General features: G+C 37.5%; 1 pseudogene; it reads right to left on the minus strand.

The window, feature by feature from the left end:
- The window catches only part of LOC149182972 (uncharacterized), a 61,843-nt pseudogene that overhangs the window by 10,993 nt on the left and 23,548 nt on the right, over nucleotides 1-27,302 (minus strand).

A 27,302-nucleotide genomic window follows, 5' to 3' on the forward strand; every position in this document is an offset into this window, starting at 1 on the left:
TGGACATTCGTTCCTAGGATGCTTTCTATTGCACCTAGGACAAAAGATCACCAAAGCCCTGTTGGCTTCCTCTTGCTTCTTTCGAATCTGTAAGGTATCCAGTTGCATGGCAAGAAACTGTCTTACCTCGCTCTTGAAATCTTCCATCTGATTTTCAAATTCATTTTTGGATAAGGTACTACTCCCAACATTTCTGCTTGTAGCCATTCGCTCCAAAGGAATGGTTTCTTCTTCTTCTTCCCTTGAGGTTCTTTAGATATGTCTTACTGCCCACCTAAGGGTTCTTTAATCACAGCCATCAAAGAAGAGAGAAGGTTGGCTGTGTGAAGCAGTGGTGGTGTTGTGCAATCATTTTTCTGACTTATCTCTACTCCTACAGGGCATGAAATGAAATCTTTTTGGTTGATTTTTGCTTTTTTCTATTTCTACTTGCAAAACTAAAATAGATTGAACTGCAACTAACTATCTTGCTAAAATGAAAATGCGGAATTGAAATGAAAGCAGGAAAGGACTAATCTATTTTGCTCAAATGAAATTGTAGGAATGAAATGCTAGTCTACACTTGTGGAATTGAAATGCTAATCTACGCTTGCAGAAATGAAACTGCGGAATTGAAATTCTAATCTATGAAAGCAGGAAATATCTACTTTACTTTTGCAGAAATGAAATTACAGAAATGGAAACGAAATAAACTATTTAGTAGAAGGCGAGAGTAGGAAAATAGAAGAAAAGCGGCAATCACCAATACTCTGACGCTTCCCCGGCAACGGCGCCAAAAAGATGGTGGGCTCCAGTATTGTAGCAATAATGTTGCAATTCCTGGGACTCCCTTCTTTACTTTTATCAACTCGGTAGTTCGTAACAAACTTGGAAGCGACGGTGTTGTATGCACAAGTACTAGCTCTTGCTGCAGCTGTCACTTGGTCAGTTGGCACAAGTCCACTAGGGGCTTAAGCCAACTTCTATGAGCTCTTAGAAGAAGATTCTTAACTGATGGATGAAAGCTAACTCAAAGGAAGCTAATCTACTTGCGGAAAGACACTGAAAGCCAAAAAGTAACGCAAACCCTAGCAAACCCTAATTCTACCAGCTAGTCCTACTGATGCAAAGGAGAGAATGCAAACTACTGGAAGGGATGCCATTACTTCTATGAAGGTAAAATACATGTGTCTAGACTACCTCTACCTGAAAAAACATCTTTTTGTATTTTTGAATAAGTTATTAGAATTATCATGCATGTGATTTTAACTGTTTGTGACTGTGCATAGGTGGATTGGCGAGAGGAAATGCTTGGAAGAGGTTAGGAAGGTTCAGAGAGGGCCTAAGGTGTCTCTAACACCCTTCTAGAGAGTTTCACAGAGTTTGGCTATCAAGAAACCTCATTCGTGAACTTCTACAGGAAGTCTTCAGGGGTTCTACATGATGTTTCAGGAATTTCTACAGGATGTTCAGAAATTTCTACAGGATGTTCAGAAATTTCTACAGGATGTTTAAAAATCGGATTTTGGAGGATGGGTGAGTGAGGGAAGATGCATGGATGGATATGGAGGTAGGATAGGGGTCTGAAGTGGCCCAGGGATCGGTGGATGGAGTGGTGAGGAGGTGTAGATGGCTAAATTGGCTCAGAGAAGGTTGAAACAATGATTGCACAGAAAGGTAGGGTTACGTGGACAAGAGGACAGATGTGAGACGAGGAACCTAGCTAGGAGATGGATCAGATGGCTCTGATGAAGCTTAGGCGGATGAGAGAGTGGTAGAGATGCCCTGCACAATGTACATTTAACTGAATCAACAACGTCTTACAAATAATCAAAGTCCTAGCTAATCTAATCTAACTGTCAATAAAACGAATGAACAACAGCTTTATTTGGAAAGAAAACCATGTACATCAATCATGCAAAGAAACATTTCAGAGATCTGAACCCATAACTAACTTCTGCAAATGAAACAGTACACTAAGGATTGCATGGTCAAGCAAACTAATGTTTTTGTTGGGGCATCATTGTTTCTTCAATTCCATCCCTTGATCCAGTAAGGATGAGGCAAAACAGAGAGTGTTGTTGACCCTTTTCTTGGAGCTGTTTTCTATTATTATCCTACCAACTAGATCTGAACATGAAAGCCTTTTTTTTTTTACCATCAAAAGCAATCTAAATAACAAAGAAAAATTTAAATCTAAATAATAGATTTTATTCTAAGAATGCAGCAAAGACACATGAAAGTAAACAAAGGAGGTACTGAGCACTTGAGATGGGCCCAACCCCAAGAGATACAGCCTCCTAAGAGAGATTTAGAGCTGGTGCAAAGCTGGATTCATCTTTATTGATCAAAAGAAATGTTACATTCCAAAAACTGTCCACAAGGAAAACTTGAAAATGTGCTGAAAGCAAAGCTAATCTACTGCCTAAAAATCGAATTACAAAATGACTACAAAATCAATACAAAATGACTATAAAGTGACTATAAAGTGACTAACTACTGGCTAACCAAAATGAGGCCCTAAGCCTTCTTATTTATACAAATTGAGGACCCCAACAGTCCTCCTAAACTTTAGGGACTCGGCTGCCCAAAACTTGTAGTTAACAACAGTCCTACTTGACTTGCTTGGCTGCCCTTGTGATAATTGATTTGGTAGCCCTTGAACTCCAAGCTGATGGTGGAGAATTCGAGGTAAGGGCCCATAAATGAAGGGAACACCTTCCTAAAAAGCCTCTCCACGAATTTGGCTGCCAAGTGCTCATTTCAACCCTTGATTTTGTCTCCAAATTGACCAAAAAGACTACACAAAGCACACATTAGACTTGTTGGCATAATGACTAACCCAATTCACTCTATTAGCATAAATATAATAAAAAACATGCAATAAACTAATGAGAATGGTGGATTAAGTCAAATTAGGAGGTTGAATGAGCCCATATAATTATCCATTTTTAGGGCTCATCACCTACCATGTCTCTGGTTCCATGGAATTAACCATGCCATTGCATAATTGACAGCCGCACTGAGGTTAGAGTCCCCTAAATACCCCTTAATGCCCCACTGAACCAAAGGTTTAACAGGAAGCTGAATAACACTCAGTAGGTCAGACTCCCAAACTTTATAAGGCCCTGGCACCTTGTTCCTAGCCCACTGGGCCAGAAATTAACTTGAGGACCAGCGAAACCAGACTGGATAGGCATGCAAGTGGTTTGGACCCTAGTAACCGCTTTCTTTCCTCTTTGGCCCAGATAATTTCCAAGTGACCGTAGGCCCTTAGGGGTGGCTCGACCCCTTCCAAGTCTCAGACACATGGTATTGACGAAAGTAGGAGCAAAGTTCACCACCCAAGTGCCAAGAGCATCCCCTAACCCTCCATACATCCCACTTTTTTCCAACAGTTTACCATGTAATACAAAAATTAAAATACCAAACACCAACAACAGAGAACTGAACCAAAGTCCATCAGAAACATGTGGAACCACCAACATTCGTTGCCAGACCAGCCTCCATTCTTGCAGCATTGACTCCATATCAATACTAAGGCGAGCCTAAATTACGTACCAATTTCTCTCGAAAGCATTGGTGGCATCTTCCTGCTGGTGGAGACAATCCATCGTTCTGTAGGAAAGTTCCTCCCCCCTGCTACCAGTCTCATCTCTCGCGGGCGAGTTCCTCCTCAGTACTTGCATGCATACTCTAGCATCCCTCACCACCTTTCTCCCTCGAATTACACCTTGCATTACCATTTTCCTTCCCAAGGTAGCTACCACCTATTGCCATTCTTTCCCATCCCTTAATTTCGCGCATGTGTGGGGTCCTTGGGTGGGCCACCCACCAACCTTGTCCTCTTTCTCATTACACATGTTGTGAATCCACCAAGGGATCTCCTTTCCCATCACACCTTGATCGGGAGCCCCGAATTTCTTCCCTGCCTTTTTCCAGAATCTCCCTAAGAGATTCCATACCTTCTACGTGGTTTTTCTCATTCCCGAGGATGTCCAAGTTCTTTCCCAGATTACCGCATCCCTAGTTTTCCAGGAGGTTAGCTGCAACATTCCCTGAATGACATACATGTGTCGAGATAAGGTATGTTATATCTTGGATGAGAACCCCTATTTCATGAACTAACCTTGTTGTTCTCCAACTCTTGCTTATTTTTTCCAGTGTGTACCATGTTGAAGCTTTTTAACGGTATCTATCACCAGGGTGGAGTCACCTTCCACCACCAATTTTTGAAATATTTCCCTTCTTGCAATTTCCAATCCATGTTTGAGTGCATTAAATTCTGCGTGGTTGTTGCTCGCAATTCCACAGTCGACTGCAAACAACCAGACTGCTAGACCATGGTGATCTCTGCTTCCCACTCCTTTGGATACTATTTCTCTGCCAGAATGGTTTCAGGGATATTTTGGTTGATAATCTTCCATACCTCCACTACAATCTTCTTTTCGTCTTTGAATACCCTTTGGTTCCTTTCTTTCCACAGTTCCCAAAGGAGAAATCATATAGAGATGTCCCAGGCTCAGTTGAGGATGGGGCTCTTATATATTCTCTTTCTCCAATTTTCCATTGTTTCCTTTATGCTTGAGAAATCTCAGTCTAAATGGCCAAAGAGGATTTCATGATTCTTCCATAGTTGGTTACTAAAGGGGCATGAGTTTAGGAGGTGCTCCATCGTTTCCATTTGAGCCTCACACATACAACAAGCTGAAGGTCCCTGAACCCCTTGTTTTTGTAATTGGTCCCACATAAGAGCTTGGCCATGGAGAACCAACCAGAGGAAGAAGGATGACTTCGTCCATAGTTGTCCCATTCATATTCTTCCCCAAATAGATAGACATTGTTGATGTTGGTGTTCTGCTTTCAGTTGATAGCCCTCCTGTATTGTGAACATGCCTTTATTCCTATATCCCCATTTGATGATGTCTGTTCCTTCAGAGATCGTTAGTCTTCAGGAATTGACCTCTTTATCATATGCTTCCCATTGGGGGAGTCTTGTGCACTCGGCCAGTGTTGTCTCCTTTTCCACTCTCTCCAGGTTGATCTAGAATCCGTTTCCCAGAATTTATTCACGCGCAGGTTTGTTGGTCGATTTTTGAATAAGAATATCTCTGTAAGGTCATGTCGACTAAAGATTTTTTCCCTTTTTTGCCAAGCATATTTCTAGAACCTTGCCTTGTCCTCCCCCCGATATCCCAGAAGTTGTGGTTCCTTATCATATCTCGGTTTTCTACTGCTAGGTTCCATATGGTCGATCCCCTTGTAGTTTCCTGAGTTCTCAGTCTCCCTTCCGTCATCGTTGGCATTCTGTATTTCCTTTCCCAAATTAACTTCCATAAGTCATTTCCTCCTTGGATCCATCTCCACCAAATCTTTGCTCCCATGACCTGGTTTAGAGTATAGGGATCCCTAAGGCCCAGACCCCCTGCTAATTTAGGCTTAGTTAACCAGTTCCAAGAGAGGAGGGCCCATTTCTTGACTTTTTGTGTCCCTTGCCATAGGAATTTCCTAAAGATATTTGTCATTTCATTGCATATTGTTTTGGGCATGGCTAGACCTGAGAGCTGGTAAATGGGGATTGATTGCAACACTGCTTTTAGGAGGATAACTTTGCTTGCCATGTTGAGGGCTTGAAAGGTCCAATTCTAAAGACGATCTTAAATTCGGTCGATGAAATCCTTCCAGTTTAACACTCGAAGGGGGTTGAAACTTATGGGGATACCCACATATTTTGAGGGAAGGGTGCCTATTCAAAAGCCCATAATTCTAGCTAGGAAAGATTGTGATTGAACAACAGTGTTGAAGAAGAAGATATCTGACTTTTCTTTATTGATCCGAGTTCTTGAAACATTCCTGAAGTCTTGTAGGATAGCCAGAAGAGACCTTGCTTCTCTGAGGGTAGCTTGGCAGAACATCATAATGTCATCAACAAACTGTTGATGAGTTAATGGTAGATCGTTCCCCCACATGTGTAGTCCTTTAAGTTGTCCTATTGGAGCCTTCACTTTGACATATCACCCCAGGCCTTCAACTGCTAATATGAACAAGAAAGGGGAGATCAAGTTGCCTTGTCTAAGCCCCCGAGTGGAATTGAATGTCTCAGTGGGGGCTCCATTGAGGAGGATGGAAAACACAAGGGTCGATATAAAGGAATAAATCCAATGGATCTAGCGGGGATCAAAATCAAAGAATTTCAAAATAGTCAGCAGATAGGTCCAACTTAATCATCATACCTTTAGATTTGAGGATCTTGAGGGAGTGGATGGCTTCTTGGGTTGTTACTATTCCATCCAGGATTTGGCAGTCTTTGATAAAGCCAGTCTACTCTTGGGAGATTAAATTCGGGAGGATCAATTTAAGCCGATTTACCATAATGGTTAAGAGGATTTTGTAAATGATGTTACACAAGGCTATAGTCCTGAATCCTTGAGGCTCTTCTAAGTGATCAAATTTAGGAATTAAAGATATGAAGGTAGATTTGAGGGCTGGGTGTACCTTTCTCGTCCTTCTGGATTCTTCAACCACCTCTAGTATGTCGTTACCCAGAATTGGCCAGGCTTCTTGAAAGAATTCAGCGGTGAGTCCGTTCAATCCTGAGACTTTTTTTTGCCAGTCCTTTGACCACCTCCTCCAACTCTTCGATTGTGACAACTCTCATGGGGGCCAGGTTCTGATCACTACTGACTAGTTGGGGTATATGCCTGGTTATCTAGTCACTAGCTTCTAATCTGTCAGGAAGTCGTTCTGACAAGATATTTTGAAAGTGGTTAACCAACAGATCTTCTATCTCTTCATTTTGTACCAACCAGTTTTCTCCCAGGTCTAGCAGTGAGAATATTCGATTATATTGCATGTGATGTATCATAGCTTTATGTAAGAAAACAATGTTTCTTTTTCCCTCCCAGATCCATTGATCTCTCGATTTTTTCTTCCATAAATTTTCTTCTTGTTTCCTCCTTTCCTCAATCTTAGTGAGAAGTCTACCTTCTTCCTCCACTAAGGAGCCTGAGCAGTCGTTTGTTATCAATTGTTGTTGGACTTGCTGCATCCGTGCCTGGAGTTGTTCTTGATCATGCTGGATGTTTCCAATTTCTTCTATGTTCCATTTCTTGATCTTTCCCTTGAGCTCTTTCAATTGTAGCTGGAATGTATTCATTACATTTCTCCCCTGTTCAGTACTAGAGGTCCACTAGACCTTCACTTTCTTAAGGGATGGATTGCGTAACCAAAAGGCATCAAACTGGAAGGGTGGTTTTATTGCCCCTGTTTTAGGTCTACTTCTAGTTGGATAGGCGAGTGATTATAGCCCATGCATGGAAGAATCATGGCTTCATAGTAAACATCCCTGCTTATCAAATCTTTAGTTTCCAAAAAACGATCCAACCTTGATGCCACTTGATGAGCTCCTCCCCTTCGATTATTCTCGGTGTGTGTTCCATTAATGGTAGGGATGTTGACCAATTGAAAATCTGCTTGCATGTCCCATAACAGTTCCATTTATGGTCCTTCTTTTCTTGTCCCTTCTTTTTCTTCTGGAAGTGATGTTATCAGGTTTAAATCCCCTCCTATCAACCATAATTTTTCTGTATGCATTTGACTCAGTTTTCTTATACTTTGAAGGAAGCTTTCCTTCTCCCCTAGAGTGTGAGGTGAATATGCCACTGCGATAGGAACCCATTCACTGGTTCCAATTTTGTGAAACCGTCCTGACAAGATGTGTGGCATACCCATCCAATAGTCTACCATTACCTTTGTGGGATTCCACAGTATTACAATTCCTCCTGCACTTCCTTTTGCATCTATTGCTATTGCTTCATATTTGGGTTTGATTTTTCTCATAATATCCTCTATTTTCTCCCGTGATACCTTGGTTTCCTAGAGAAGCACAATTTATGGCTTCTCTTTTTTCAATCTGTCTTGTAAGTAACTCTGCTTGCCTCTACTATTTATGCCCCCCATATTCTAGGAGATAAATATCATTGGGAAACTTTGTCGAGTTGGAATATTGTTGAGAGTCATATTATCTATCCCTTATTAACCAACATCTCTCCCATTATTTGTATTGACGCCATGGTAAATTTTACGGGCGAATTTTAGCCCGAGGGCGAAATTTAAGGGGTTTTAAATTTTATAGGGGCGAAATTTTAATAAAACTCCCATTTTATATAGTTAGACCAAAGTTTATTTAATTTTTTTTTTTTCATTTTAGCCCAAAAAAAGGGTCAGATAAACCATGCAAAGCCTGATTTGGCCTGATTCGCTTAGATTGGGAGGTTATATTCACTTGAAATCACTCGATTTTCTACTTTGTAAGGTTAAATTCGTTTGCAATCACCCATTTTCTGGTTTTTCTGGTTTTGGAGGTGGTTTGGGAGGTTGGATTTAGTCCCAATCACCCTGATTTCTTGGTTTTCAAATGGATGGAAAGGGTGATTCGGTGAATGGCTCCGTGATTTCTTGGTTTTCAAATCGATGGCAAGGGTGAACACCTATATAAATTTGATAGTCATGACCCAGGAAAATGAACATTCAGATTCCTTAGTTTGTGAATGCTACATTTCTAAATTGGTGACTCGTTGCAAGTAGTGCCAGGTTATAAATTTTGTGAATTAGAATCCTCCATTTTTTAATTGGTGACTTGTTGCAAGTAGCGCCAGGGTATAAGTTTTGTGAATCAGAATCCTCCATTTCTAAATTGGTGACTCATTGCAAGGTAATCCGAAACCATCAAACCAACTCCTACTATATATGGTTGAATTTCTATATCAGGGAATCCCATTCCGTTCATGTTGTTGTAGTTCTGGAAGGTAGTGAGTAAAAGAAGCACTTGATCCAGGTGGATATTGGTGGCCACTTTCCAATTCCACTTGGACCCCCACCATTGTTTCTTTCAGTTTTTCAGTTTCCTTAATTGTAGAATAATTTACTATTTTTAGCACTTTTTCGGGTCCTAAAATTCTGGAGCTGTTTTGAGGCCCTAAATGACATTTTTTTGGAAATCTACAGCGATTGATTTTTTGCCTAAAGTCATATTTTTCATCGTAGTCCTTGGAGAGATCTTTCCAACGGGTTATCATCTGCACCAAATGAAGATAATATGACCAAGTCGCGACCTCGGGAAGTTGGTTGTCCAACTCACCCCAACGGGGCCCATAAACTCTTGGTGTTACATCTCCTCGGGCTAGGGTTTTGGTTGTTTAGGGTTTTCTCTTATTGTTCAATAATAAGAAGGCACTTCAGCCTCATTGTATCGCAGTTCAGAGGCATGTAGCCACCACATCTCTTCTCAGCGATAAGCTACCATCGCCCAAGCTAGTCTTATTTCCATTATGTTTGTAAGCATATTTTAGTATTTGATATTAATGAAATGAAGTGTTATTTCTACTGCATCTTTTTATTTATGGTTATATCTATAATTTTTTGTGTTCCTATTTAAATCCAGATCAGTGGTATCAGAGCGGTCTTCTCTTTCTCTATTTTTCTTTGCATTTACCCAACGAGGTCGGGATATAAGGAGTTAGGGCTTGAACTGATCGAACCTTTGCAATACTAGCCTTGTTAATCCCAATGACCTCCCATGGTGGATGAAAATAAATATGAGGGGGTAGGAGATCCTATGAAAATCTTGTTTGAGGAAGCCCTCGAGCGACAAAAGAACGCAGTGATGGACAACTTTGCCCAAATCCTTCAATGGCTACACAGGGGTGACACATCTACTTTTGGCAGCTACTCTAGAAGCGCCACACCCTTTAAGGTACAAGTTAAGTTTAACATTCGCATATTTGAGGGTCAGATAGATGCAGACATTGTAGATAAATGGTTAAATCTGCTAGAAGGATATTTTTCCATTCATGATTTTTCTAGCTGGGAAAAGATCACGTTTGCACTTATCAAAGCAACCCCCCACGTCAAGGACTGGTGGGAAACCTACTGTGAGCAGAAGGATGAAAGTAAGAACCCACTGTTTTCAACCGTACCCACTTGGAACTCGTTCCAGGATGCCATCAAGGAGCAATACTACCCTATCAGGAGCTATGAGGACAAATACATAAAGTGGAAAATGTTGTGACAAGGAAGGGACCAAGATGTGTCGGAGTTTACCAATGCTTTTCATACCCTTCACACGAAGTTGGGTATCAAGGATTTTTAGAAGCATTTGGTTCTCAAGTACCTCGGCTGCCTGCATAGGTACATCTAAGATGATATGAAATTTCTGGACTTCTCCTCGCTCGACACGGCATACTGATATGTAGTCAAGATTGAGAAAAATTTTAAACAGAAGAAGCGAGACTTTGGAACTATGAATATGAAGTAAGGGAAAGGTGTGCCCATCTATCTGAGTTCATCGCCCTGTGGGAGCCTGATCGTGTTGGTACAGAAGAAGGATGGGACTTAGAGACTTTGTATTGACTACTGGGCGCTAAACAAGATCACTGTCCAGAATAGGTACCCGATCCCATGGATTGATGACCTTCTGGACCAACTGAAGGGGGACAAATATTTTAGCAAGATTGGCTTGAAGTAAGGCTATCACCAGGTACCAATTGAACCCTCCGATGTGTTGAAGACTACCTTCAAAGCAAAGGAGGGCCTTTTCGAATGGTTGGTTATGCCTTTTGCGTTGACGAATTCTCCTGCAACCTTCATGAGGCTAATGGATGACATCTTGCGACCATTCACCAACTCATTTGTAGTGGTATACTTCGATGACATCCTAATCTTCATCCAGAGTTGGGAAGAGCATCTCCACCACATCCGACAGGTTGTCTAAACACTGCGACAACACAAGCTATGTGCCAAGTTGGAGAAATGCACTTTTGGCATGACTGAGGTTCAGTATCTAGGATACATTATTGTTGAACAAGGGGTGGATGTGGATCTAGAAAAGATCAATGTCATTTGGGATTGCCCAGCCCTAACCACTCTCACAGAGCTTCGTAGCTTTCTAGGTCTTACAAATTTCTACCAGAGGTTCGTGTTGGGATTCTCTCATATCACTTGGCCCTTGAGTGAAGTCACCAGAAGGCATTCACAGAGTTGAAACATCGCCTCTTCTTTGCACCAATTCTCACTTTACCAGACTTGCAACAACCATTTGAGATCGAGAAAGATGCCTCTGACAATGCTATTGGGGCAGTGCTTACTCAACAGGGGCATCCAGTGGCATATCACAATGAGACACTTTTAGACATAGTTCAGAAGTATCCCACTTATGACAAAGAGATGTATTCCATTATGCAGGCTTGCCGACAATGGAAGAATTACATTTTGGGGAAGAAAATGGTCATCCACACAGACCACTGACCCCTGCAGTTCATACAGATGCAACGAAAGTTGTAGAATGATCACCATCAAAATTGGTCCACATACCTATAGCAGTTCCATTTGAATATCAAGTATAAGAAGGGTAGCACCAATAATGTTGCAGACTGCCTCAACCGACCACCGATCATGGTGTTAACCACCATGCTCAACTCTTGTGGGCACGAGACTTCTGATTGGCCACTTCTCTACAAAAGCAATCCAGAGTTCAGCCACACATACCAGATGCTCTTGGAGGGTCAGCAAGTTCCAGATTTTCACCTCCAGGATGCCCTGCTATGCCACCTGGGACAAATTTTTGTTCCTTCAAGCGAGCGAGCCAAGATGATTTGGGAAGTGCACTACAGTCAAGCCACTGGGCATTTAGGGGTCAATAAAATAGTGGCAGTAATGTAGAAGTATTTCTACTGGTCAAATCTTCGACAGGATGTCAGGAAGTACATCAGATCCTACACTGCTTGCGCCGTTGCCAAACTGACCATCAAGAAGTAAGGCCTCTATACTCTGTTGCCTACCCCTAGTCAACCTTGGGAATCCATCTCCATGAATTACATGTCAGGCCTTCCTTCTACTAAGCATGGCAATGACTATGTTTTTGTGTTCGTCGACAGATTCTTGAATATGGCCATTCTAGCAGCCTACAAGAAGAATATCACAACAGAAGCCACTGCTAAACTCTTTTTTGAATGAGTGTGGGTACACTTTGGGATCCCATATTCTATCATCATAGATCAGGAGAATAGGTACCTCAGTACATTTTGGTCCAGTTTCTGGTCGATGCTAGACACCAAGCTCACTAAGTCCACAACTTTCCATCCCCAAAATAATGGCCAGATAGAGGTCGTCAACAAGATGATCGTACACATTATGCACATGTACAACTCAAAGAATCCATACACATGGGATGAGAGCCTTTATTATGTCCAACACATCTATAACCGGGCTCTCCACAACTTGACTGGCCGCAGCCCTTTTGAGGTGGGCTTGGGATTTCATCCACTATATCCCATTGATGTGGCCATACCATTCGCAGCTACTTAGGAAGATTCAGCTCATGTCCAATCGGAAGCTGATAAGGAAAAAACTTCAATGAGCACATCCAACATATCTACCAGTAGGCCCATGACATTATGGAGAAATAAAATTCTGAGTACAAGTAGTGACATGATCAACATCGGGTGCCACATAAGCTTCAGGTGGGCGACAAAGTTTGGTTGCATTTGCAGAAGGAATGCCTTACCAGAGCCTATCATAAACACAGACCACTCCGATATGGTCCTTGCACCATTACCAAGGCTATGGGAGACAATGAATTTGAGCTCAAAATTCCCCCATTCCTTGTTTTGCACCCAGTGTTCAATGTGGACCGCCTTCGACCATACTTCCCACCATTGTTGGACATATCAGACATTGTAGAACAATTCACACCTACAGAGTTAAATCCGGAAAGCATGGATAAAGAAAAAACTAATCAGATCATGGACATGTAGATCAAGAACACTCGCCAGTAGAAGATCCAAATGTATCGAGTCGTCAAAGCGAGCCAACTCCTTCACTAGGGCAAGTGGCTCACCACAGACCAAGTTCAGTAGAAGCTTCCTCATCTCATGGAGGAACTCAATTCAATGGGGACCATTTCTTCCTAAGGGGGGAGGAATGATCTAAGTGGATATTGGTGGCCACCTGCCAATTCCACTTGGACCCCAACAATTGTTTCTTTCAGTTTTTTAGTTTCCTTAATTGTAGCACAATTTACTATTTTTAGCAGTTTTTCGGGCCTTAAACTTCCAGAGCCAATTGAGGCCCTAAACAACATTTTTTTGGAAATCTGCCTTTAATAACTTTTTGTCTAAAATCATCTTTTCTATCGTAGTCCTCAAAGAGATCTTTCCAATGGGTTATCATGCATGTCAAATGGAGATAATATGACCAAGTCACGACCCCGGGAACTTGGCTGTCCAACTCACCCCTACAAAGCCCATAAACTCTTGGTGTTACATCTCCTAGGGTTAGGGTTTTGGTTGTTTATGGTTTTCTCTTACTGTTGAATAATAAAAGCCCTTGAGCCTCATTGTAACATAATTCAGAGGCATGTAGCCGCCAGATTTCTTCTCAGAGATAAGCTACCATCGCCCGAGATAGTCTTATTTCCATTCTATTTGTAAGCATATTTCAGTGTTTGATATTAATGAAATGAAGTGTTATTTCTACTGCATCTTTGTATTTATGGTTATATCTGTAATTTATTGTGTTCCTATTTAAATACGAATCAACACTAGGCATTGTTTGTAAGATCTCCCATTGTGTAAATGTGGTTAGGGACCATAGGCAACTCAACTCACTAGGATCTGTTTATTCTAAGGTTAGTAAACACAACCCAAAGTGACAGATGATTGGCCCAACTAGAAGGACACACATATGGAAGGGCCCCGTCCATGGTATAAATTTTATAGTTGGTAGTATGAAGCCAGTGAAGGCAGGGCCCACAGTGCTACAGTATAAATTTTATGAATACTCCATTTCTGAATTGGTGACTCATTGCAGGCAACACCAAGGTATAGATTTTATAGTTGATGGGATGGAGCCAACAAAGGCAGAGCCCACATCCCTTTCTGTTCCTTATATAGTTTCATCTCCATAGACATATCCAGTCGGAGACCGAGTCTAACCTTGAATAGCATCAGAATAGAAGCCAACATTCGAACCATTTCCAACCCATGGAAAACCAATAGCCTTAACAACAGATCGGGGTGGAAAATCCGTGAATGAATTGCAAGAAGATGACTATATAAATTTTATAGTCGCGACTCATTCCTCAGTTTGTGAATCTCCATTCCCGAATCCTCAGTTGGTGACTCGTTGCAGTTGACTGTTGATGTAGTCACAGAGGCAGAGGCTTAGTGGGTGACTCGTTGCAATCAGTTCATGACTCATTGCAGTTGACTATTGATGTAGTTGCAGAGGCAAAGGCAGTGCCAGTAGTCATAGAGGCAGAGGCTTCACCAGCAGTGGGGCTATTACCATTCGTGTAGGTTGTGACTCATTTCTGAGTCTTCGTTGCAGCACCAATAATTATTAGTTATGATTCGTCAATCAATCTACTGTGTTCACAGAGGCAGAGGATTCACCAATAGCACCGCGATATTGCGTTAGGTGGGATCGACCATTGGGGCTAGTGCGTTGCGGTTAGTTGTCACTCTTCTTTGCTTACTGAATAACTAATTGAAATGGATTCATAGAAGAAAGGCTTACTACTTTGAGAAAACAAGCTTTAGTCTTTTGATTTATAGATAAAGGTAGACCTTAAGAAATATAGATGTGATTTTACCATTTTCCATACGGTTAGTTTAGGAACCCAGTTATATAACCCAAGTCTTCAACAAATCCTAGCACACATCATTTATCTGAGAAGTTATGCGCAAATTATATTAACCTGCCATCAAATATAGACCCTGAGATATATTGGATGCTCAACAGATTCTGAATCTCAATAGTATATTTTATTCAAGGTTCAATATGCTAGGGGAAGGTACCTTAATCATGGCAAACTAAAGCCCATACATCATCCAGATGTACCCTGACTATCATACATAATCATACTAATAGTAACAGATTCTAACTTCCCAGAATATCAAAGAAACTGCTTTAATATTCTATACAAATGTAGAGATATGGCAAATACTTTGAAAGCCTTGGTAGCTTTTCTTAAGCTATCAAGGATGCCTTCAAACTTTTGATCAATAAGTCTTCTATATTTCATCTTTTGCCACATGCATCTTGCCATATGAGTTATCAACACTTTAAATCAGCTATACAAAATTTTGACAAATCTTGCTCAAAGTCAAATCCTAGGCAGCACCAAGAACATCGACTCTAAACCTTGATATGCATTATACTACCCTACAATCATTATTTTAGAATTGTGTATTCAATGGTACTGTCTCATGTATAGTGATTTTAATATATCTCAAATGATTTTGGCTCTTTTTCCTTATGAAACAGAAATGTTATTTAGTCTATTAAAGAAAAGAAAAATGCAAAACAAACCAGGAAATTGAAGTTTTAGAGTTCTATGATATTGGTTGAGATATTCACAAGCACACTTTAATGTTTATAATCAAGGAAAAGACCGAAAACTTCACAAAATATATAGTAGTGTAATGCAATAATTTCAATTTAGAGTATGAAACAAAAGGAAAGGCCCTATAACTCACAACTAGATCTAAAGACACTTGCCATAGGTACTACCTAGGTCATTATTCACTAGGTACCAAGCTCAAACAAGCTCGAATCACAAAAATACACTTAAAGAATGAAAACCTCATAGTCGCTTAAAACATCAAAATAACAAATGAGAGGCTTATCTAGGTGTCAAATCATACCCAAATAAAATCCAAGAACAAATATGAAGAGAAAAGATGCAAAAATACCCAAAATTCCACGTATTAAATGTGTTCATACCTTGTAGGATCATCAACATGCAACTAGAAAGTTACAATCACACCTTGATAGTGCATCAATTGGTTACTGATCACCCTATCTCTTAAAAAGAGGGTGAAATCATGCTCTAAAAGTGAGATTTTTTCTTAAATTTGAGCTATATCTGAGACATATTAGGAATATAACCACCAAGATAGTAAATAAAAAACAAAAACACTACAACACACTCATAGGAATTGAAAGGGACAAGGTAATTTCCAAATCTAAGTAAAAATCACTACATCATTCCTCAATAGAGTCATAGATTCTATTATGGAGAAATTCCCCTTGTGAATAGGTTAGTGCACCCTTAAATTTGTTGTTAATCTAAGATAGACTATATCTCTTAAAAAGAGGGTGGAATCATGCTCTAAAAGTGAGATTTTTTCTTAAATTTGAGCTATATATAAGACATATTAGCAATATAACCACCAAGATAGTAAATAAAAACAAAAACACTACAACACACTCACAGAAATTGAAAGGGACAAGTTAATTTCAAATCTAAGTAAGAATTAGTAGATACTTCCGCAATGGAGTCATAGATTCTATTATGGAGAAATTCCCCCTGTGCATAGGTGAGTGCGCCCTTAAATTTGTTGTTGATCCAAGATAGACTATGTGATCAACTTTAATATGGATCTCCTCTAGATCTATTCTAATTGATCCTAACATAAGCTATGATAAACAAGAACATGGCCCATACCTTTCACCTAATGGTTTTCCATGTATAGTCCTAGTTTATGTAGCTCTAGAGATTCAATTCCAACTACTAGTACCTACTTCCTACACATGATAAGACAACAATACCAACTTTAAACCCTCTTAAGCAAGAGGAATGTCAAATACCCCTAGATATAACCTAATCTACTCAAGGAGGAACATATCTACCACTGAATTGCATACAATACTAAGCACAAATGATAATGGAGGGGGAAATAATATAGATCTATATTCATGAATGAGACACATTACAACCACCAAGCTTTTACCTTGAGTTCCTAGTTGAAGGTTCCTCTTAATCCCTTGCTCCAAATCCTCCTTGACTCTCGCAAAAGTATGAACACTTTGATCGATGAAGGCTAGTGTAGAAGAGCTTCTTTCAATTGTAGAAAACATAAGTTTATCATCAAATTTTCCTCATTTCTCCCTCAGGATGTCAAACATAAGTTTATCTTAAAATTTTCCTCCTTTCTCCATTGCTACACCTTCCTTGAGGAGGTTAGGGCATGTCTCTATACACCTACAACTTAGTGCAATTTAAGTCTAATACAAGTTTCCATGTTCATGATGTGGAGTATCCAACATACAATATTGATATCCTCGAAAATGGTTGACTCTAAAAGGATCTAGGGGTAGTCACATGCTACAACTGGTGTAGTAAGAAATTGATAACACCTTATTAATGGCGCAACATGAAACCAATCACACCATGATATTGGTGCAAAGAGATACTATCGTCAACAATTGAGAATCCAAAGGAGAAAGGCCTACACTCAACACATTTGCATTTTTTAAGATTATTTTAATGTTTCCAATATTGTTTCTATATTCAGCAAAGGGGGTCTGAAGGGGTCCCCTATGTCCCAGACTTTACCATCCCTTGTAGTTCCACCTTAAATTCTGAGGGTCTATCCAGGAATCCCCTGAAACCTATTCCGTTGTCCCTTATCTTACCATCCTCTTATTGCTATGAAACATAATTGTACATAGAAAACATCCAAACAAAATTTCTAACTAACAAAATTGTGCTTAAAAAATTATGAGATGTGGAACTAGGTAATGACTTGTACCTCAAATCAATTTCTGAAATCTAGATGTCTTAGAAGGTGAAGTTGATATTATAATATAGTTCACAGCGTTTTGATGAGTACCAACCATATATAATCATGATATAGGCTTCAATTTGACTTGTCCTTATCATATTAAGAGGTTTGAGGGGCTCAGGAAAATATGACAACAAGATGTGGGGTGCCCTCCATCCAAACTACTAGTTCATATCCTTCCACCTGCTTCTTTGAAAGGATGTAAAATCAATTACACTAACCTTAATATGAAATGTGCAAGAAATATGGTAACTTTTTCATGCATATTGATTTACACCAACTTCATACTAGTGAGTCGGTGACTGATATGTTTGATGTTGCACTGTTATAAAATTAGCAAATACAATAAATTATTAGGGTTTTTCTTATGGCTGTTATATGTCTAAAATATAGATTTTCTTTTCTACTCTTGGGAGATGAACGTTTCAAATTTTTACTCCAAAATGGTGCACCCAAACTTGCTCCCACAGTGGTAACTAGATATCCACTTCACCTTATCTCAAGAATTTCCTCAAGATCGAGACCTAGTTAGGATTCATAGTTATGAACAAATTTGTGTTTGTTTAACAACATTCATTAAAATTCTAATGCAAAATGCACATCGAATTATAAATGCTCACATAGAATTCCCATTTAACACATGCAAATTTTATTGATTCACCAACTTATTAGCATGATAGATGGCTACACAAATGTAAAACAACAAGGGAATTCTACAACAAATCCATATGAAATTTACTCATTTAACAATGGATTTCATGCTAGATCATGCCTAGATTCAAATCAATGAGGATTAATATTCTATGTTCTGCACAAAATTCAAAGAGTCACTAATATTTCTAATAGATTTTTTCCAAAAAACTGACTGCATGGAATGGGAATGATTCAAAGCCCATCCATAGATATCTAGCATGGATATTGATCCAAGACAAACTAGTAAACCAAAAGGACTAAGATAGGCGTGCAAGGATGACGTTGTTTCAATGTTATACAAATGAATTATTATATTTTATGTCTTAAAAGTTAATAGTTTTCCATTATCATTGTTAAATAATTTTTGTGAAATTCCATTTTTCCTCAAAATTCGATTTCTGATATATATTCTTTCAATGTTGACTCAACAATTCTTTTGCAAAGTACAATTCTATTTTCTATGAACAAGTGAATTTATATGAAGCATATCTCAACTCTTGGAAAATGCTGATGCAGGTTTCTAGATCGATTTGAAATTTTACTTGTGGAATATTCAGTGAGATGTCAAAAGATAATCATGGGAAGAAACCATCAAGGAAAATGGATGTATTATCATACTTTCAAAAGGCTCCATCCAAAAATACACATTCTCTTCATGATTCAAGCTCCTTTGAACAATCTATTATTGAGAGAGAGGTTAACTCTTGTGGAAATGCATTTTATATCCATATGATGGATGAAATAATAGGTTCCTCAAGTGATCAAGGTGATATAAACACAGAAATTGGTGATGAAAATGTTAAAGATTTTTCCTTATAAGGTGACACAATCCATTTGTGGAAAAGGAAAAAAGGCCAATGGACCATAGGGAGATGATTCCAAGAAAATTGGGTCTCAGTTTCTCCATTTATTGAAGAAATACCTCCTACAAATGAGAACGAGGTTTTTCAAAAAGTTTGATGTAATGCGTGTAGTTGGAAAACTCGAAAGGTAGTGAAATTTTACATGAAGCTAGATACAATATAAAACCATGCAGGAAATGTGTATGAAAAGAAAATTGTAAATGGTAAAGAGAAATCTCTTGTTAGATGGAAATCTTCTGAGGGATGTCGACATATCGAATATGCAGAAGAATATAAAAAATATTTAATAAGTAATAGGAAACTTGAGGCAATTGGAGGAACCATCATATATCTATTTGAAAAGATGATGGAAAAGAGTTTGTTATCCAAGATGATACAATTGACCATTGTATTTCACATCTTATCTAAAGGTCGTCCTACGACGGATTATCCAGATCACATGAAATGTCTATCTTTTCTTCAAGTGTCAAACTTTCCATCTTCTCATTGGTCTGTAACCCGTGGTAGGGAATGGAAAATATATCTAGCTCAAGTAGAAAAGGATGATTTGAAAGAGAATATTGCTAATGGTAGGTTTTTTGCATTGTCTTTGGATGAGGTTACGACTATAGATAACACTTCATGGATTTGCATGAGCATTTATATGGTTAATGACCATATTAGGCATTCCTATCTAATCAGGATTAAAAAGATGAGAGAGGCTTCTACAACTGAAAATATTTATGAACTTGTTCTTAATAGTTTGAAGGAAAGTGGTATGGATCATTCAATGATTGTAAAAATGTTGGTATGTGTTGGAGAAAATGGAGCATCGGTAATGCAAGGAAAAAGGAACGGCCTTTGCGTTAGGCTACAACTATAAACTTCACCATATATGCTTAATATTAATTGTATGGCTCATATGATGAATCTTGCATTTAAAATAGTAAGCAAGTTTCCATCAGTTTCAAAAGTTGAAGATCTTGTATGTGGGACTCATGCATACTTTTCTCGTAGTCCCAAACGATATTTAGAGTTTTAACAATTTGCAGATGGTGTTACGGACGGAAAAAAACTACTGAAAGATGTTGATACAAGATGGATCTCATTAAATGGACCATCTCAAAGACTATTTAGTGAGTTCAAATCCTTGGTAGAGTTTATGTATGAAAATCGCTACAACGTAGACAAATCTCAAGATCTTCTTTCTCGACTAACTAAAATAGAGACATTATTGACATTGGCTAGAATTATTCCTATGCTACATGAATTGAATGTCCTCATGAAAATGTCTCAAAATCACACAATATATATAGTGGAATACACAAATGTGAGAAAGTCAGCATGTCTTGCATAGGATAATTTGTATATGATGCCAAACTCTTTTACTGGTCCAGAGTTTAAAAGTGGACTAAGGTCATCAATATAAAAAATACTAAAAGAAATTTGACGTTTGATGAAAAAGGGATACAATGTATCGCAGTGTGTGGGTATATGGTTACCTTTCATTATATTAGTAAGACGGGACGAATCACCAAAGATTTCCTCGTGTCAAGAGACCAATTTGATAATATTGTGATTTCAGTGAGACGAAATTTGATAGAAATTGCAAGATCACTACCATTGGAGATAAGAGAACGATTTACTCAAGATGAATTGTTGGAGGCCATGTGTGTGGTATACCCTCAATATTGGAACAACTGTTAATGTCCAAGAACATTAAAAGCCAATTTTCAAAAAGGATTAAAATGTTTAGTAGATCATTTTTGCAAGAAAGTCTCGATACGTGGAGAACGAATTGAAGGTATTTTAGATTCCTCAAAATTGTATCAACAAGGTGGATGCTTTGTTGAAAAAATGTGGAAGAAATATCCTTTTTTGGATAATCCTAATGAAAATTGTGCTATAAAAAGATTATGGACTACTTTAAGTGCTAGATAATACCTACAAGAAAACATATCAAAATATTTCAAATTAGCAGATTTGTATCAAACCATGATTTTGGGATCAGTGGAGGATGAGAGAATGTTTAGTGCATTATCATTCTTGAAGTCAAAGTTGAGGAACAAGCTTGATAAATGCACGGATACATGTTTAAGATTATATGTAACAAAGTATGACATTGACAATTTTCCATATGAAAGAGCGCTAACTCTTTGGCGATCTGATTGTGATAGAAGGGGAGAAAACAATATAATAAATTTCTCTAATGAACTTGATATAGAACATAATGTTTTGGAGGCTCGTAATGACAATTCATTTAGAGAAGATCATGTTCACAATTTAGAAAATGATGACCAAGATGAGAACTGGGAAATTGAGATACCCTAGGAGTCCTTTTTTGGTATACATGTTCCATTGATCATGCAAGATTACTATATGTCAAATTCAGGTAAAAATAGGTTCTATATTTGTATTTTTCATTGCAACATTACAACGACATTTCTTTGATGCGTGTTATTTTAAGAACGATGCTTCATATTTAATGATTACATTGTTTGTTTCTTATCTGTGACATGAAATAAAGTTGGATTTGATGAGATTAGGACCTATTTCTTTTCACATAGATAGTGTCTGACTATTATTAAATGATAAATAACTAATTTAACAAGACTAACGCAAAGAATCAATGGGCTCATTCAAGTACATGAAACTACCTTGATGTCTAACTCTGATATCTTGGAAAATTTTAATGGTTTATATGTTGCTTGTGTTTGGAGCATTTTATTGAGTTTTGAGTTTTGTTTTGGTCAAATATTATGTTAGTCCTTTAAATTATTTTAGTTCTTACTTCTTGCTTAGATTCATAGATCTAGTTTTATAATTATTATTGTTTTCTTTATATATTTTTTGGTTTGAAGAAAATTATTTTTATTTCCTTTCAATTTGTGGCATGACTTTGTAGAATACTATGCTTATTTTATATTTTCTTGGAAAATAATTATTGATGTTTGGAAAGGGAAATGAGCCATGGGTAGCGAAGAGAAAAATGGTTTATGTATTCGGTTTCTGCACATTCATCATAGGAGACCTATTGACATGAGACCGGCATTCTTTTGTATAGTCTTGTCAGTGATTTCTCAGCCATGCTTTCAAGTCTTTCAGGTACTAATTTGTTCGGTTTCCCACATGTCCTTAGGACCATTAAGGGATGAGATAACATGATTCAGTCCAACTCAAGCCCTGAATTTACTTTTTGCCTATTGATGTAAGTGTTTTGTTACCACTTATCACCAACAAAATTCTACCATAACATAACCCAACTTGAAGACAACACTCCTCATCTTGCTTTTACATAAATGCTCTATAGATCTCCCTACTATACTTTCTTGAGACCAACGTCCCTTCTTGGTAGGTCTCTCCACCATACCACTAATGACCTAATAGACACACACTAGTACCTACCACATTCTATAAATCTCTCTAGTCTCAATTATTGGTGTCCCTGTCACACTCGACCAATACAATCTTGCAGGTATATTTTTTTTATCATATCTTAGATTTTTGTTATTTTGTGTCTTAAAATTTAGCATGATCCTAGAGTTAGTTGGGACCTATTTCCTTTCACATAGATAGTGTCCTAGTATTAAATGATAAATAACTAATTTAAGAAGTCTAATGCTAAGCAAAAATGGGCTTATTCAAGTACATGAAATTTTGTTGATGTCTAGTTCTGATATCTTAGAAAATTTTCATGGTTTGTTTGCTACTTGTTTAGAGGATTTTGTCAAGTTTGAAATTTTTGGTTTGTTTTGGTTAGATTTTTTTAGTCCCTTGACTCATTTCATGCATAAATCGATAGATCTAGTTTAATTTTAATAATTATTATTGTTTTCTTTATATATTTGGTGGATTGAGGAAAGATATTTGATTTCCTTTCACTTTGTGGCATGATTTCAGTGTCTTCAGCTTTTATAATATAGTAAAATATTATTCTTATTTTATATTTTATTGGAAAATAATTATTGATGTATGGAAAGGGAAATAAGCCCTGGGTAGCTAAGCGAATAGAAAAATGGTCTATGTACTAGGTTCCTACACATTCATCATAGGAGACCTATTGGCATGAGACTGACATTCCTTTTATGCAATTACACTTTTTATGCCAAGGAAGAGTTGAGTTCGTTGACCTAGGAAGAACAGTGACAGGTGATCATAATGATAAGGAGATTATAATGTTGGTTTCAAAAGCAAGATTGTGATATTTGTTTGAACTAGTTCTTATTTTGGTCATATTTACTACCTGTTTTCGCATAGAGTGTCTAGGAAGCGCAACAATGCTCAGATTAAGGGCTGTCACCCTGATCCCTAATCCCTCCATTTAAGCTGTCTCCCTACAACAGGTTAAGGGGGTTAGACCCTACAGAAAATGGAATGAAGGAGAAGTAGTTGGAAACTAGCCAGTTCGGGAGATGCAGTGAAGCGACCAAGTACTTGATTTAGATTTAGCAAGATTTATAGGATTTGATTAGATTTTAAGCAATTGATGGTAGTGCCTTATGGAGTCAACTATCTTGCTAGCAAATTTAGGACCAAGTAATTGATTTGCAACTGTTGCTTGGATGAATGACTATCTTATATGAAGTGGAGATCCTAAAGCATGAGCTACAAGAATTTTAGTTAAATGCCTATCTAAGTTTTAACCCTTTGATCCTTTCTATATTGAGCTTGATTTTGTAGTAATTGGCAGAAAGAAGATAAGGCGAAGCACACTAAGGTGTGATTAACAATACCTCTCCTGAAAATCTAACATACCCAATGCTTCTAGCACTGCATAGAGTTGTGTCTCTGACGACTGCAAGGTCACCATTTTAAGTACTATTAAAATCAGGGTTCTCAAGCAAAGATGGATGGATACCTATCTCTCTATTAACCAAGCTTATGCCTAGAAGTAAATTTTAGTCATGCAGAACTAACTTAATATGCAAATGCACAAGATGATTAGAAGATGAGATGAAGTTAGATTCAAGGATGAAAAGTGCTTATGCTACAATCTGATTCAGAGTTATATATCAAAGCCCTTAATTATCAAAATGAATGTTCACTTCATTAGAAACATATTGAAAGATAAATTTCTTAGCAATATCATAATTAGACCACAAGCTTACTTCAAATCTTCTAGATTCTTTCAAATGAAATTATAGCTCAAAGAGAACAAAAGTGTCTTCATAAATTAACATCAGATGCTTGAAAAATACTCAGTTTATGAAACAAAAGATATGTATTTTATCACAATTCCAGGACAAAGTACTTAATTTTCAGAAATTAGTTTTTAGTACAACAGTAAGAAAAACTTTATGACATCAACAATATGACAATTAAAACAATAAACTATCAATGATATCTTTATGCCAAAAATTTACCGAAAAGTTTCCAAACTTTCCCACATGAATTATCAAAATTTTTCAGCCTGTTATGATGTGATTTCCAGAATTATATAAGATCTGATATACTTATTATAGCCAACAATTAAAACATGAAATAAGCCCAATGATGAATGACCAACTCAAGAAATTAATTCCTTAATGTATTCGAAAACTTAGGAACTGATTTTAGGCTAACCCACATGAAATTTTGCCACTATTATTTCAGACTTCAGAAACAGAATTATTCAGAGATAACAATAACCCAAAATGTAGATCTAGACCAAATCCCTGATACACATCAAACATAAATGACTTATTAATGTATTTACCAATTTTTTTAGTTAATTTCAAACCACTTAGATGTGTTTTTCACCACTATTAGAAAGGTATATGACTGTTGTAGGAAACAGTGAGGAAAAAGATGGTTTAGAGATCAAACCCTTAGGCGCTAGGCCTTGAAGATCACTTGCCCAAGTTGTCAAAAAAAAATTCAATACCTGAAACACAAATTTTTACCAAATTTTATGCAAAAATCCACCAATGATTAGCTTTAGAAAATTAAATATTCAAATCAGAAATGGAGCAAGGGGAATCTAGGGAAAATGAGAGCTAGCACAGGGCCAGTAGAACTAGCATTGGGCTAGGAGAAGGAAGATCTGGGCTTAGGAGCCCAAAAACTTGAAACCCTTGTTCTAAAAGCTTCAGATCTTCATATTTATTGCAAAAGCTTTAATGGTTCACCCTGCAAACAAAATTTGGGACAAGATATTTCCCTCCAGGGCCTAGATCTGTCTCAAAACCCCCAATATGCTTGAAAATATCTCAGATATGAAGATTTACTTGGATGATTTCCAAGATCTATTCCCATAAACAAACTTTGAGCCCAGATCTTTCCCTCCACGGTCTAGATTTAGCTCAGATCTAAAGATTTTCTTGGTTAATTTCTCAGATCTATTCCTGCACACAATATTTGAGCCTGGATCCTGCCCTCTAGGGTCTAGATCTAGATGAGATTTGAAGATTTTCTTTGCTGATTTCTTAGATATATTCCTACACAAGTGAAAAGAGAAAAACCCAATACCCAATATGTAAAAAAATAGAGAAAATCCCAAAAACCCAAGTGTTAAAATTCAAAATTATGTTACAAAATTTCAGATCTACATAAATAATTTACAGATCTATACAAATAATTTACAGATCTATCAGATTTGAGGAGTATGAGTCCAACTCTGCTCCCAGATGTGATAATATAAGGCTCTTAATAGCCATATCTATCAAAATTTCCACAAAATATTTAAAAGATTTTGAAATTTTAGAGAGGTACTAGCCCAAAAAACATTCTGTAGAAAAAATATTATCGTTAGATAAATCTTGAGGCTTATATGAAGTAGGCTCTTCAGAAAATATGTGTTGAGATTTGGTTGGTCCAATCGAAGACTATCCTCAAACGCTCAATGAGAACTTGAGAGATCTTCTGCAAACACTAGATCAACCATCAAATCAAGTAGAGAAATAGAACACCAATAAAATTCTAAAGAAATAGAGATACCTACTACTTCAATCAAAATTAAAAATGCTACCTTAGATCCAACAAACTTAATAAGATACCTGTATTCAGATTATTCTAAGAGAGCTATTGATTGACAGTTTTCACATAATATTAAGCAAAAATTAAAGAAATGTTACCATAAGTTCATGAAGAGGAACACTACAGCACGTTGAAACCCCAAAGACTTTTGCATTAATTGAAAAAAGTATACAAGAGAGTTTGAGAGCTTAGTACACGACTCAGAGGTCGAATGAATTGACTAACAAATAACCTCCTATTTAAAGATAAATCTTCCAACTGCTAGTTCGAGTGATCCTTGTCAAATCAATCTTGACCGTTGATGAGGATAAAAATTTCTTTTAATCTCATCCGTCGAAATTTAAATTCTTGAAGAAATTTGAATTTTTTAATTAAATGCATTTTAATTAATTCAAAATTTAAATTTTTGAATTAATTTCCTCAAAATTTTAACTTTGACTTAACCCGAGGGACCAAAGGCTTAAAATTTAGAAAAATAATCAATTTACCTTAGTTCCGGGACCTTTCAAATTGTGATTGTTAAGAACCAACGAATTTTGCCTTTGAAGAATTTAAATTTACCTAGGACCTAGAATTAATTAAATTTTTGGCTTAGGATTTTAATTAATTTTTTGCCAGAAAATTTAATTAATTAACCTATGAGGGGATAAAATATTTTTCCAACCCTCAAGACACTTTACATCATGATTTTCATATTTTTTACATCTCAAAGGGGAAAACCCATTTGTAAAAGACCCTCACAGACTACCCATTTTTGCGACAAAAATATAATCCAACAAACCAAGCAATTTGTAGTAAAATAACCTAACCAAATAGTCAGGATTATTCCCAAATCACTTTTATATAGACTTGAACTAGAACAATAGGACTCGCCTAAGATACCAGTGACAAAATCCATTTCGACTTTGGGGTAAGGCTGAAGGAAAACTCTAGCGACCATTCGAGAATGGATTGATGAGAGAAAAAACCTCTCGGAATGTAGATCATCACCAGAAGAGTAGGTTTACCTAGGAAATTACATACATGACACAGATCTGTTGAGATTATTTACATTATACACATGCAGAATGGGTTTACATTATAACATGATAATTACGCTGGTGATGATAGCTGAATGGCATGCACACATTGATCAAGCACTACCCCTTTTGCGAAAAAAGGGGGTGTACTACTATGGGTGGTTGACACGTAATGGTCAACATCTGGC

The sequence above is a fragment of the Pinus tabuliformis genome, chromosome 3_2 (assembly GCF_031772625.1).
Source record: "Pinus tabuliformis cultivar Carrire ecotype Pingquan chromosome 3_2, CPIR1, whole genome shotgun sequence".
Lineage (NCBI taxonomy): Eukaryota > Viridiplantae > Streptophyta > Pinopsida > Pinales > Pinaceae > Pinus > Pinus tabuliformis.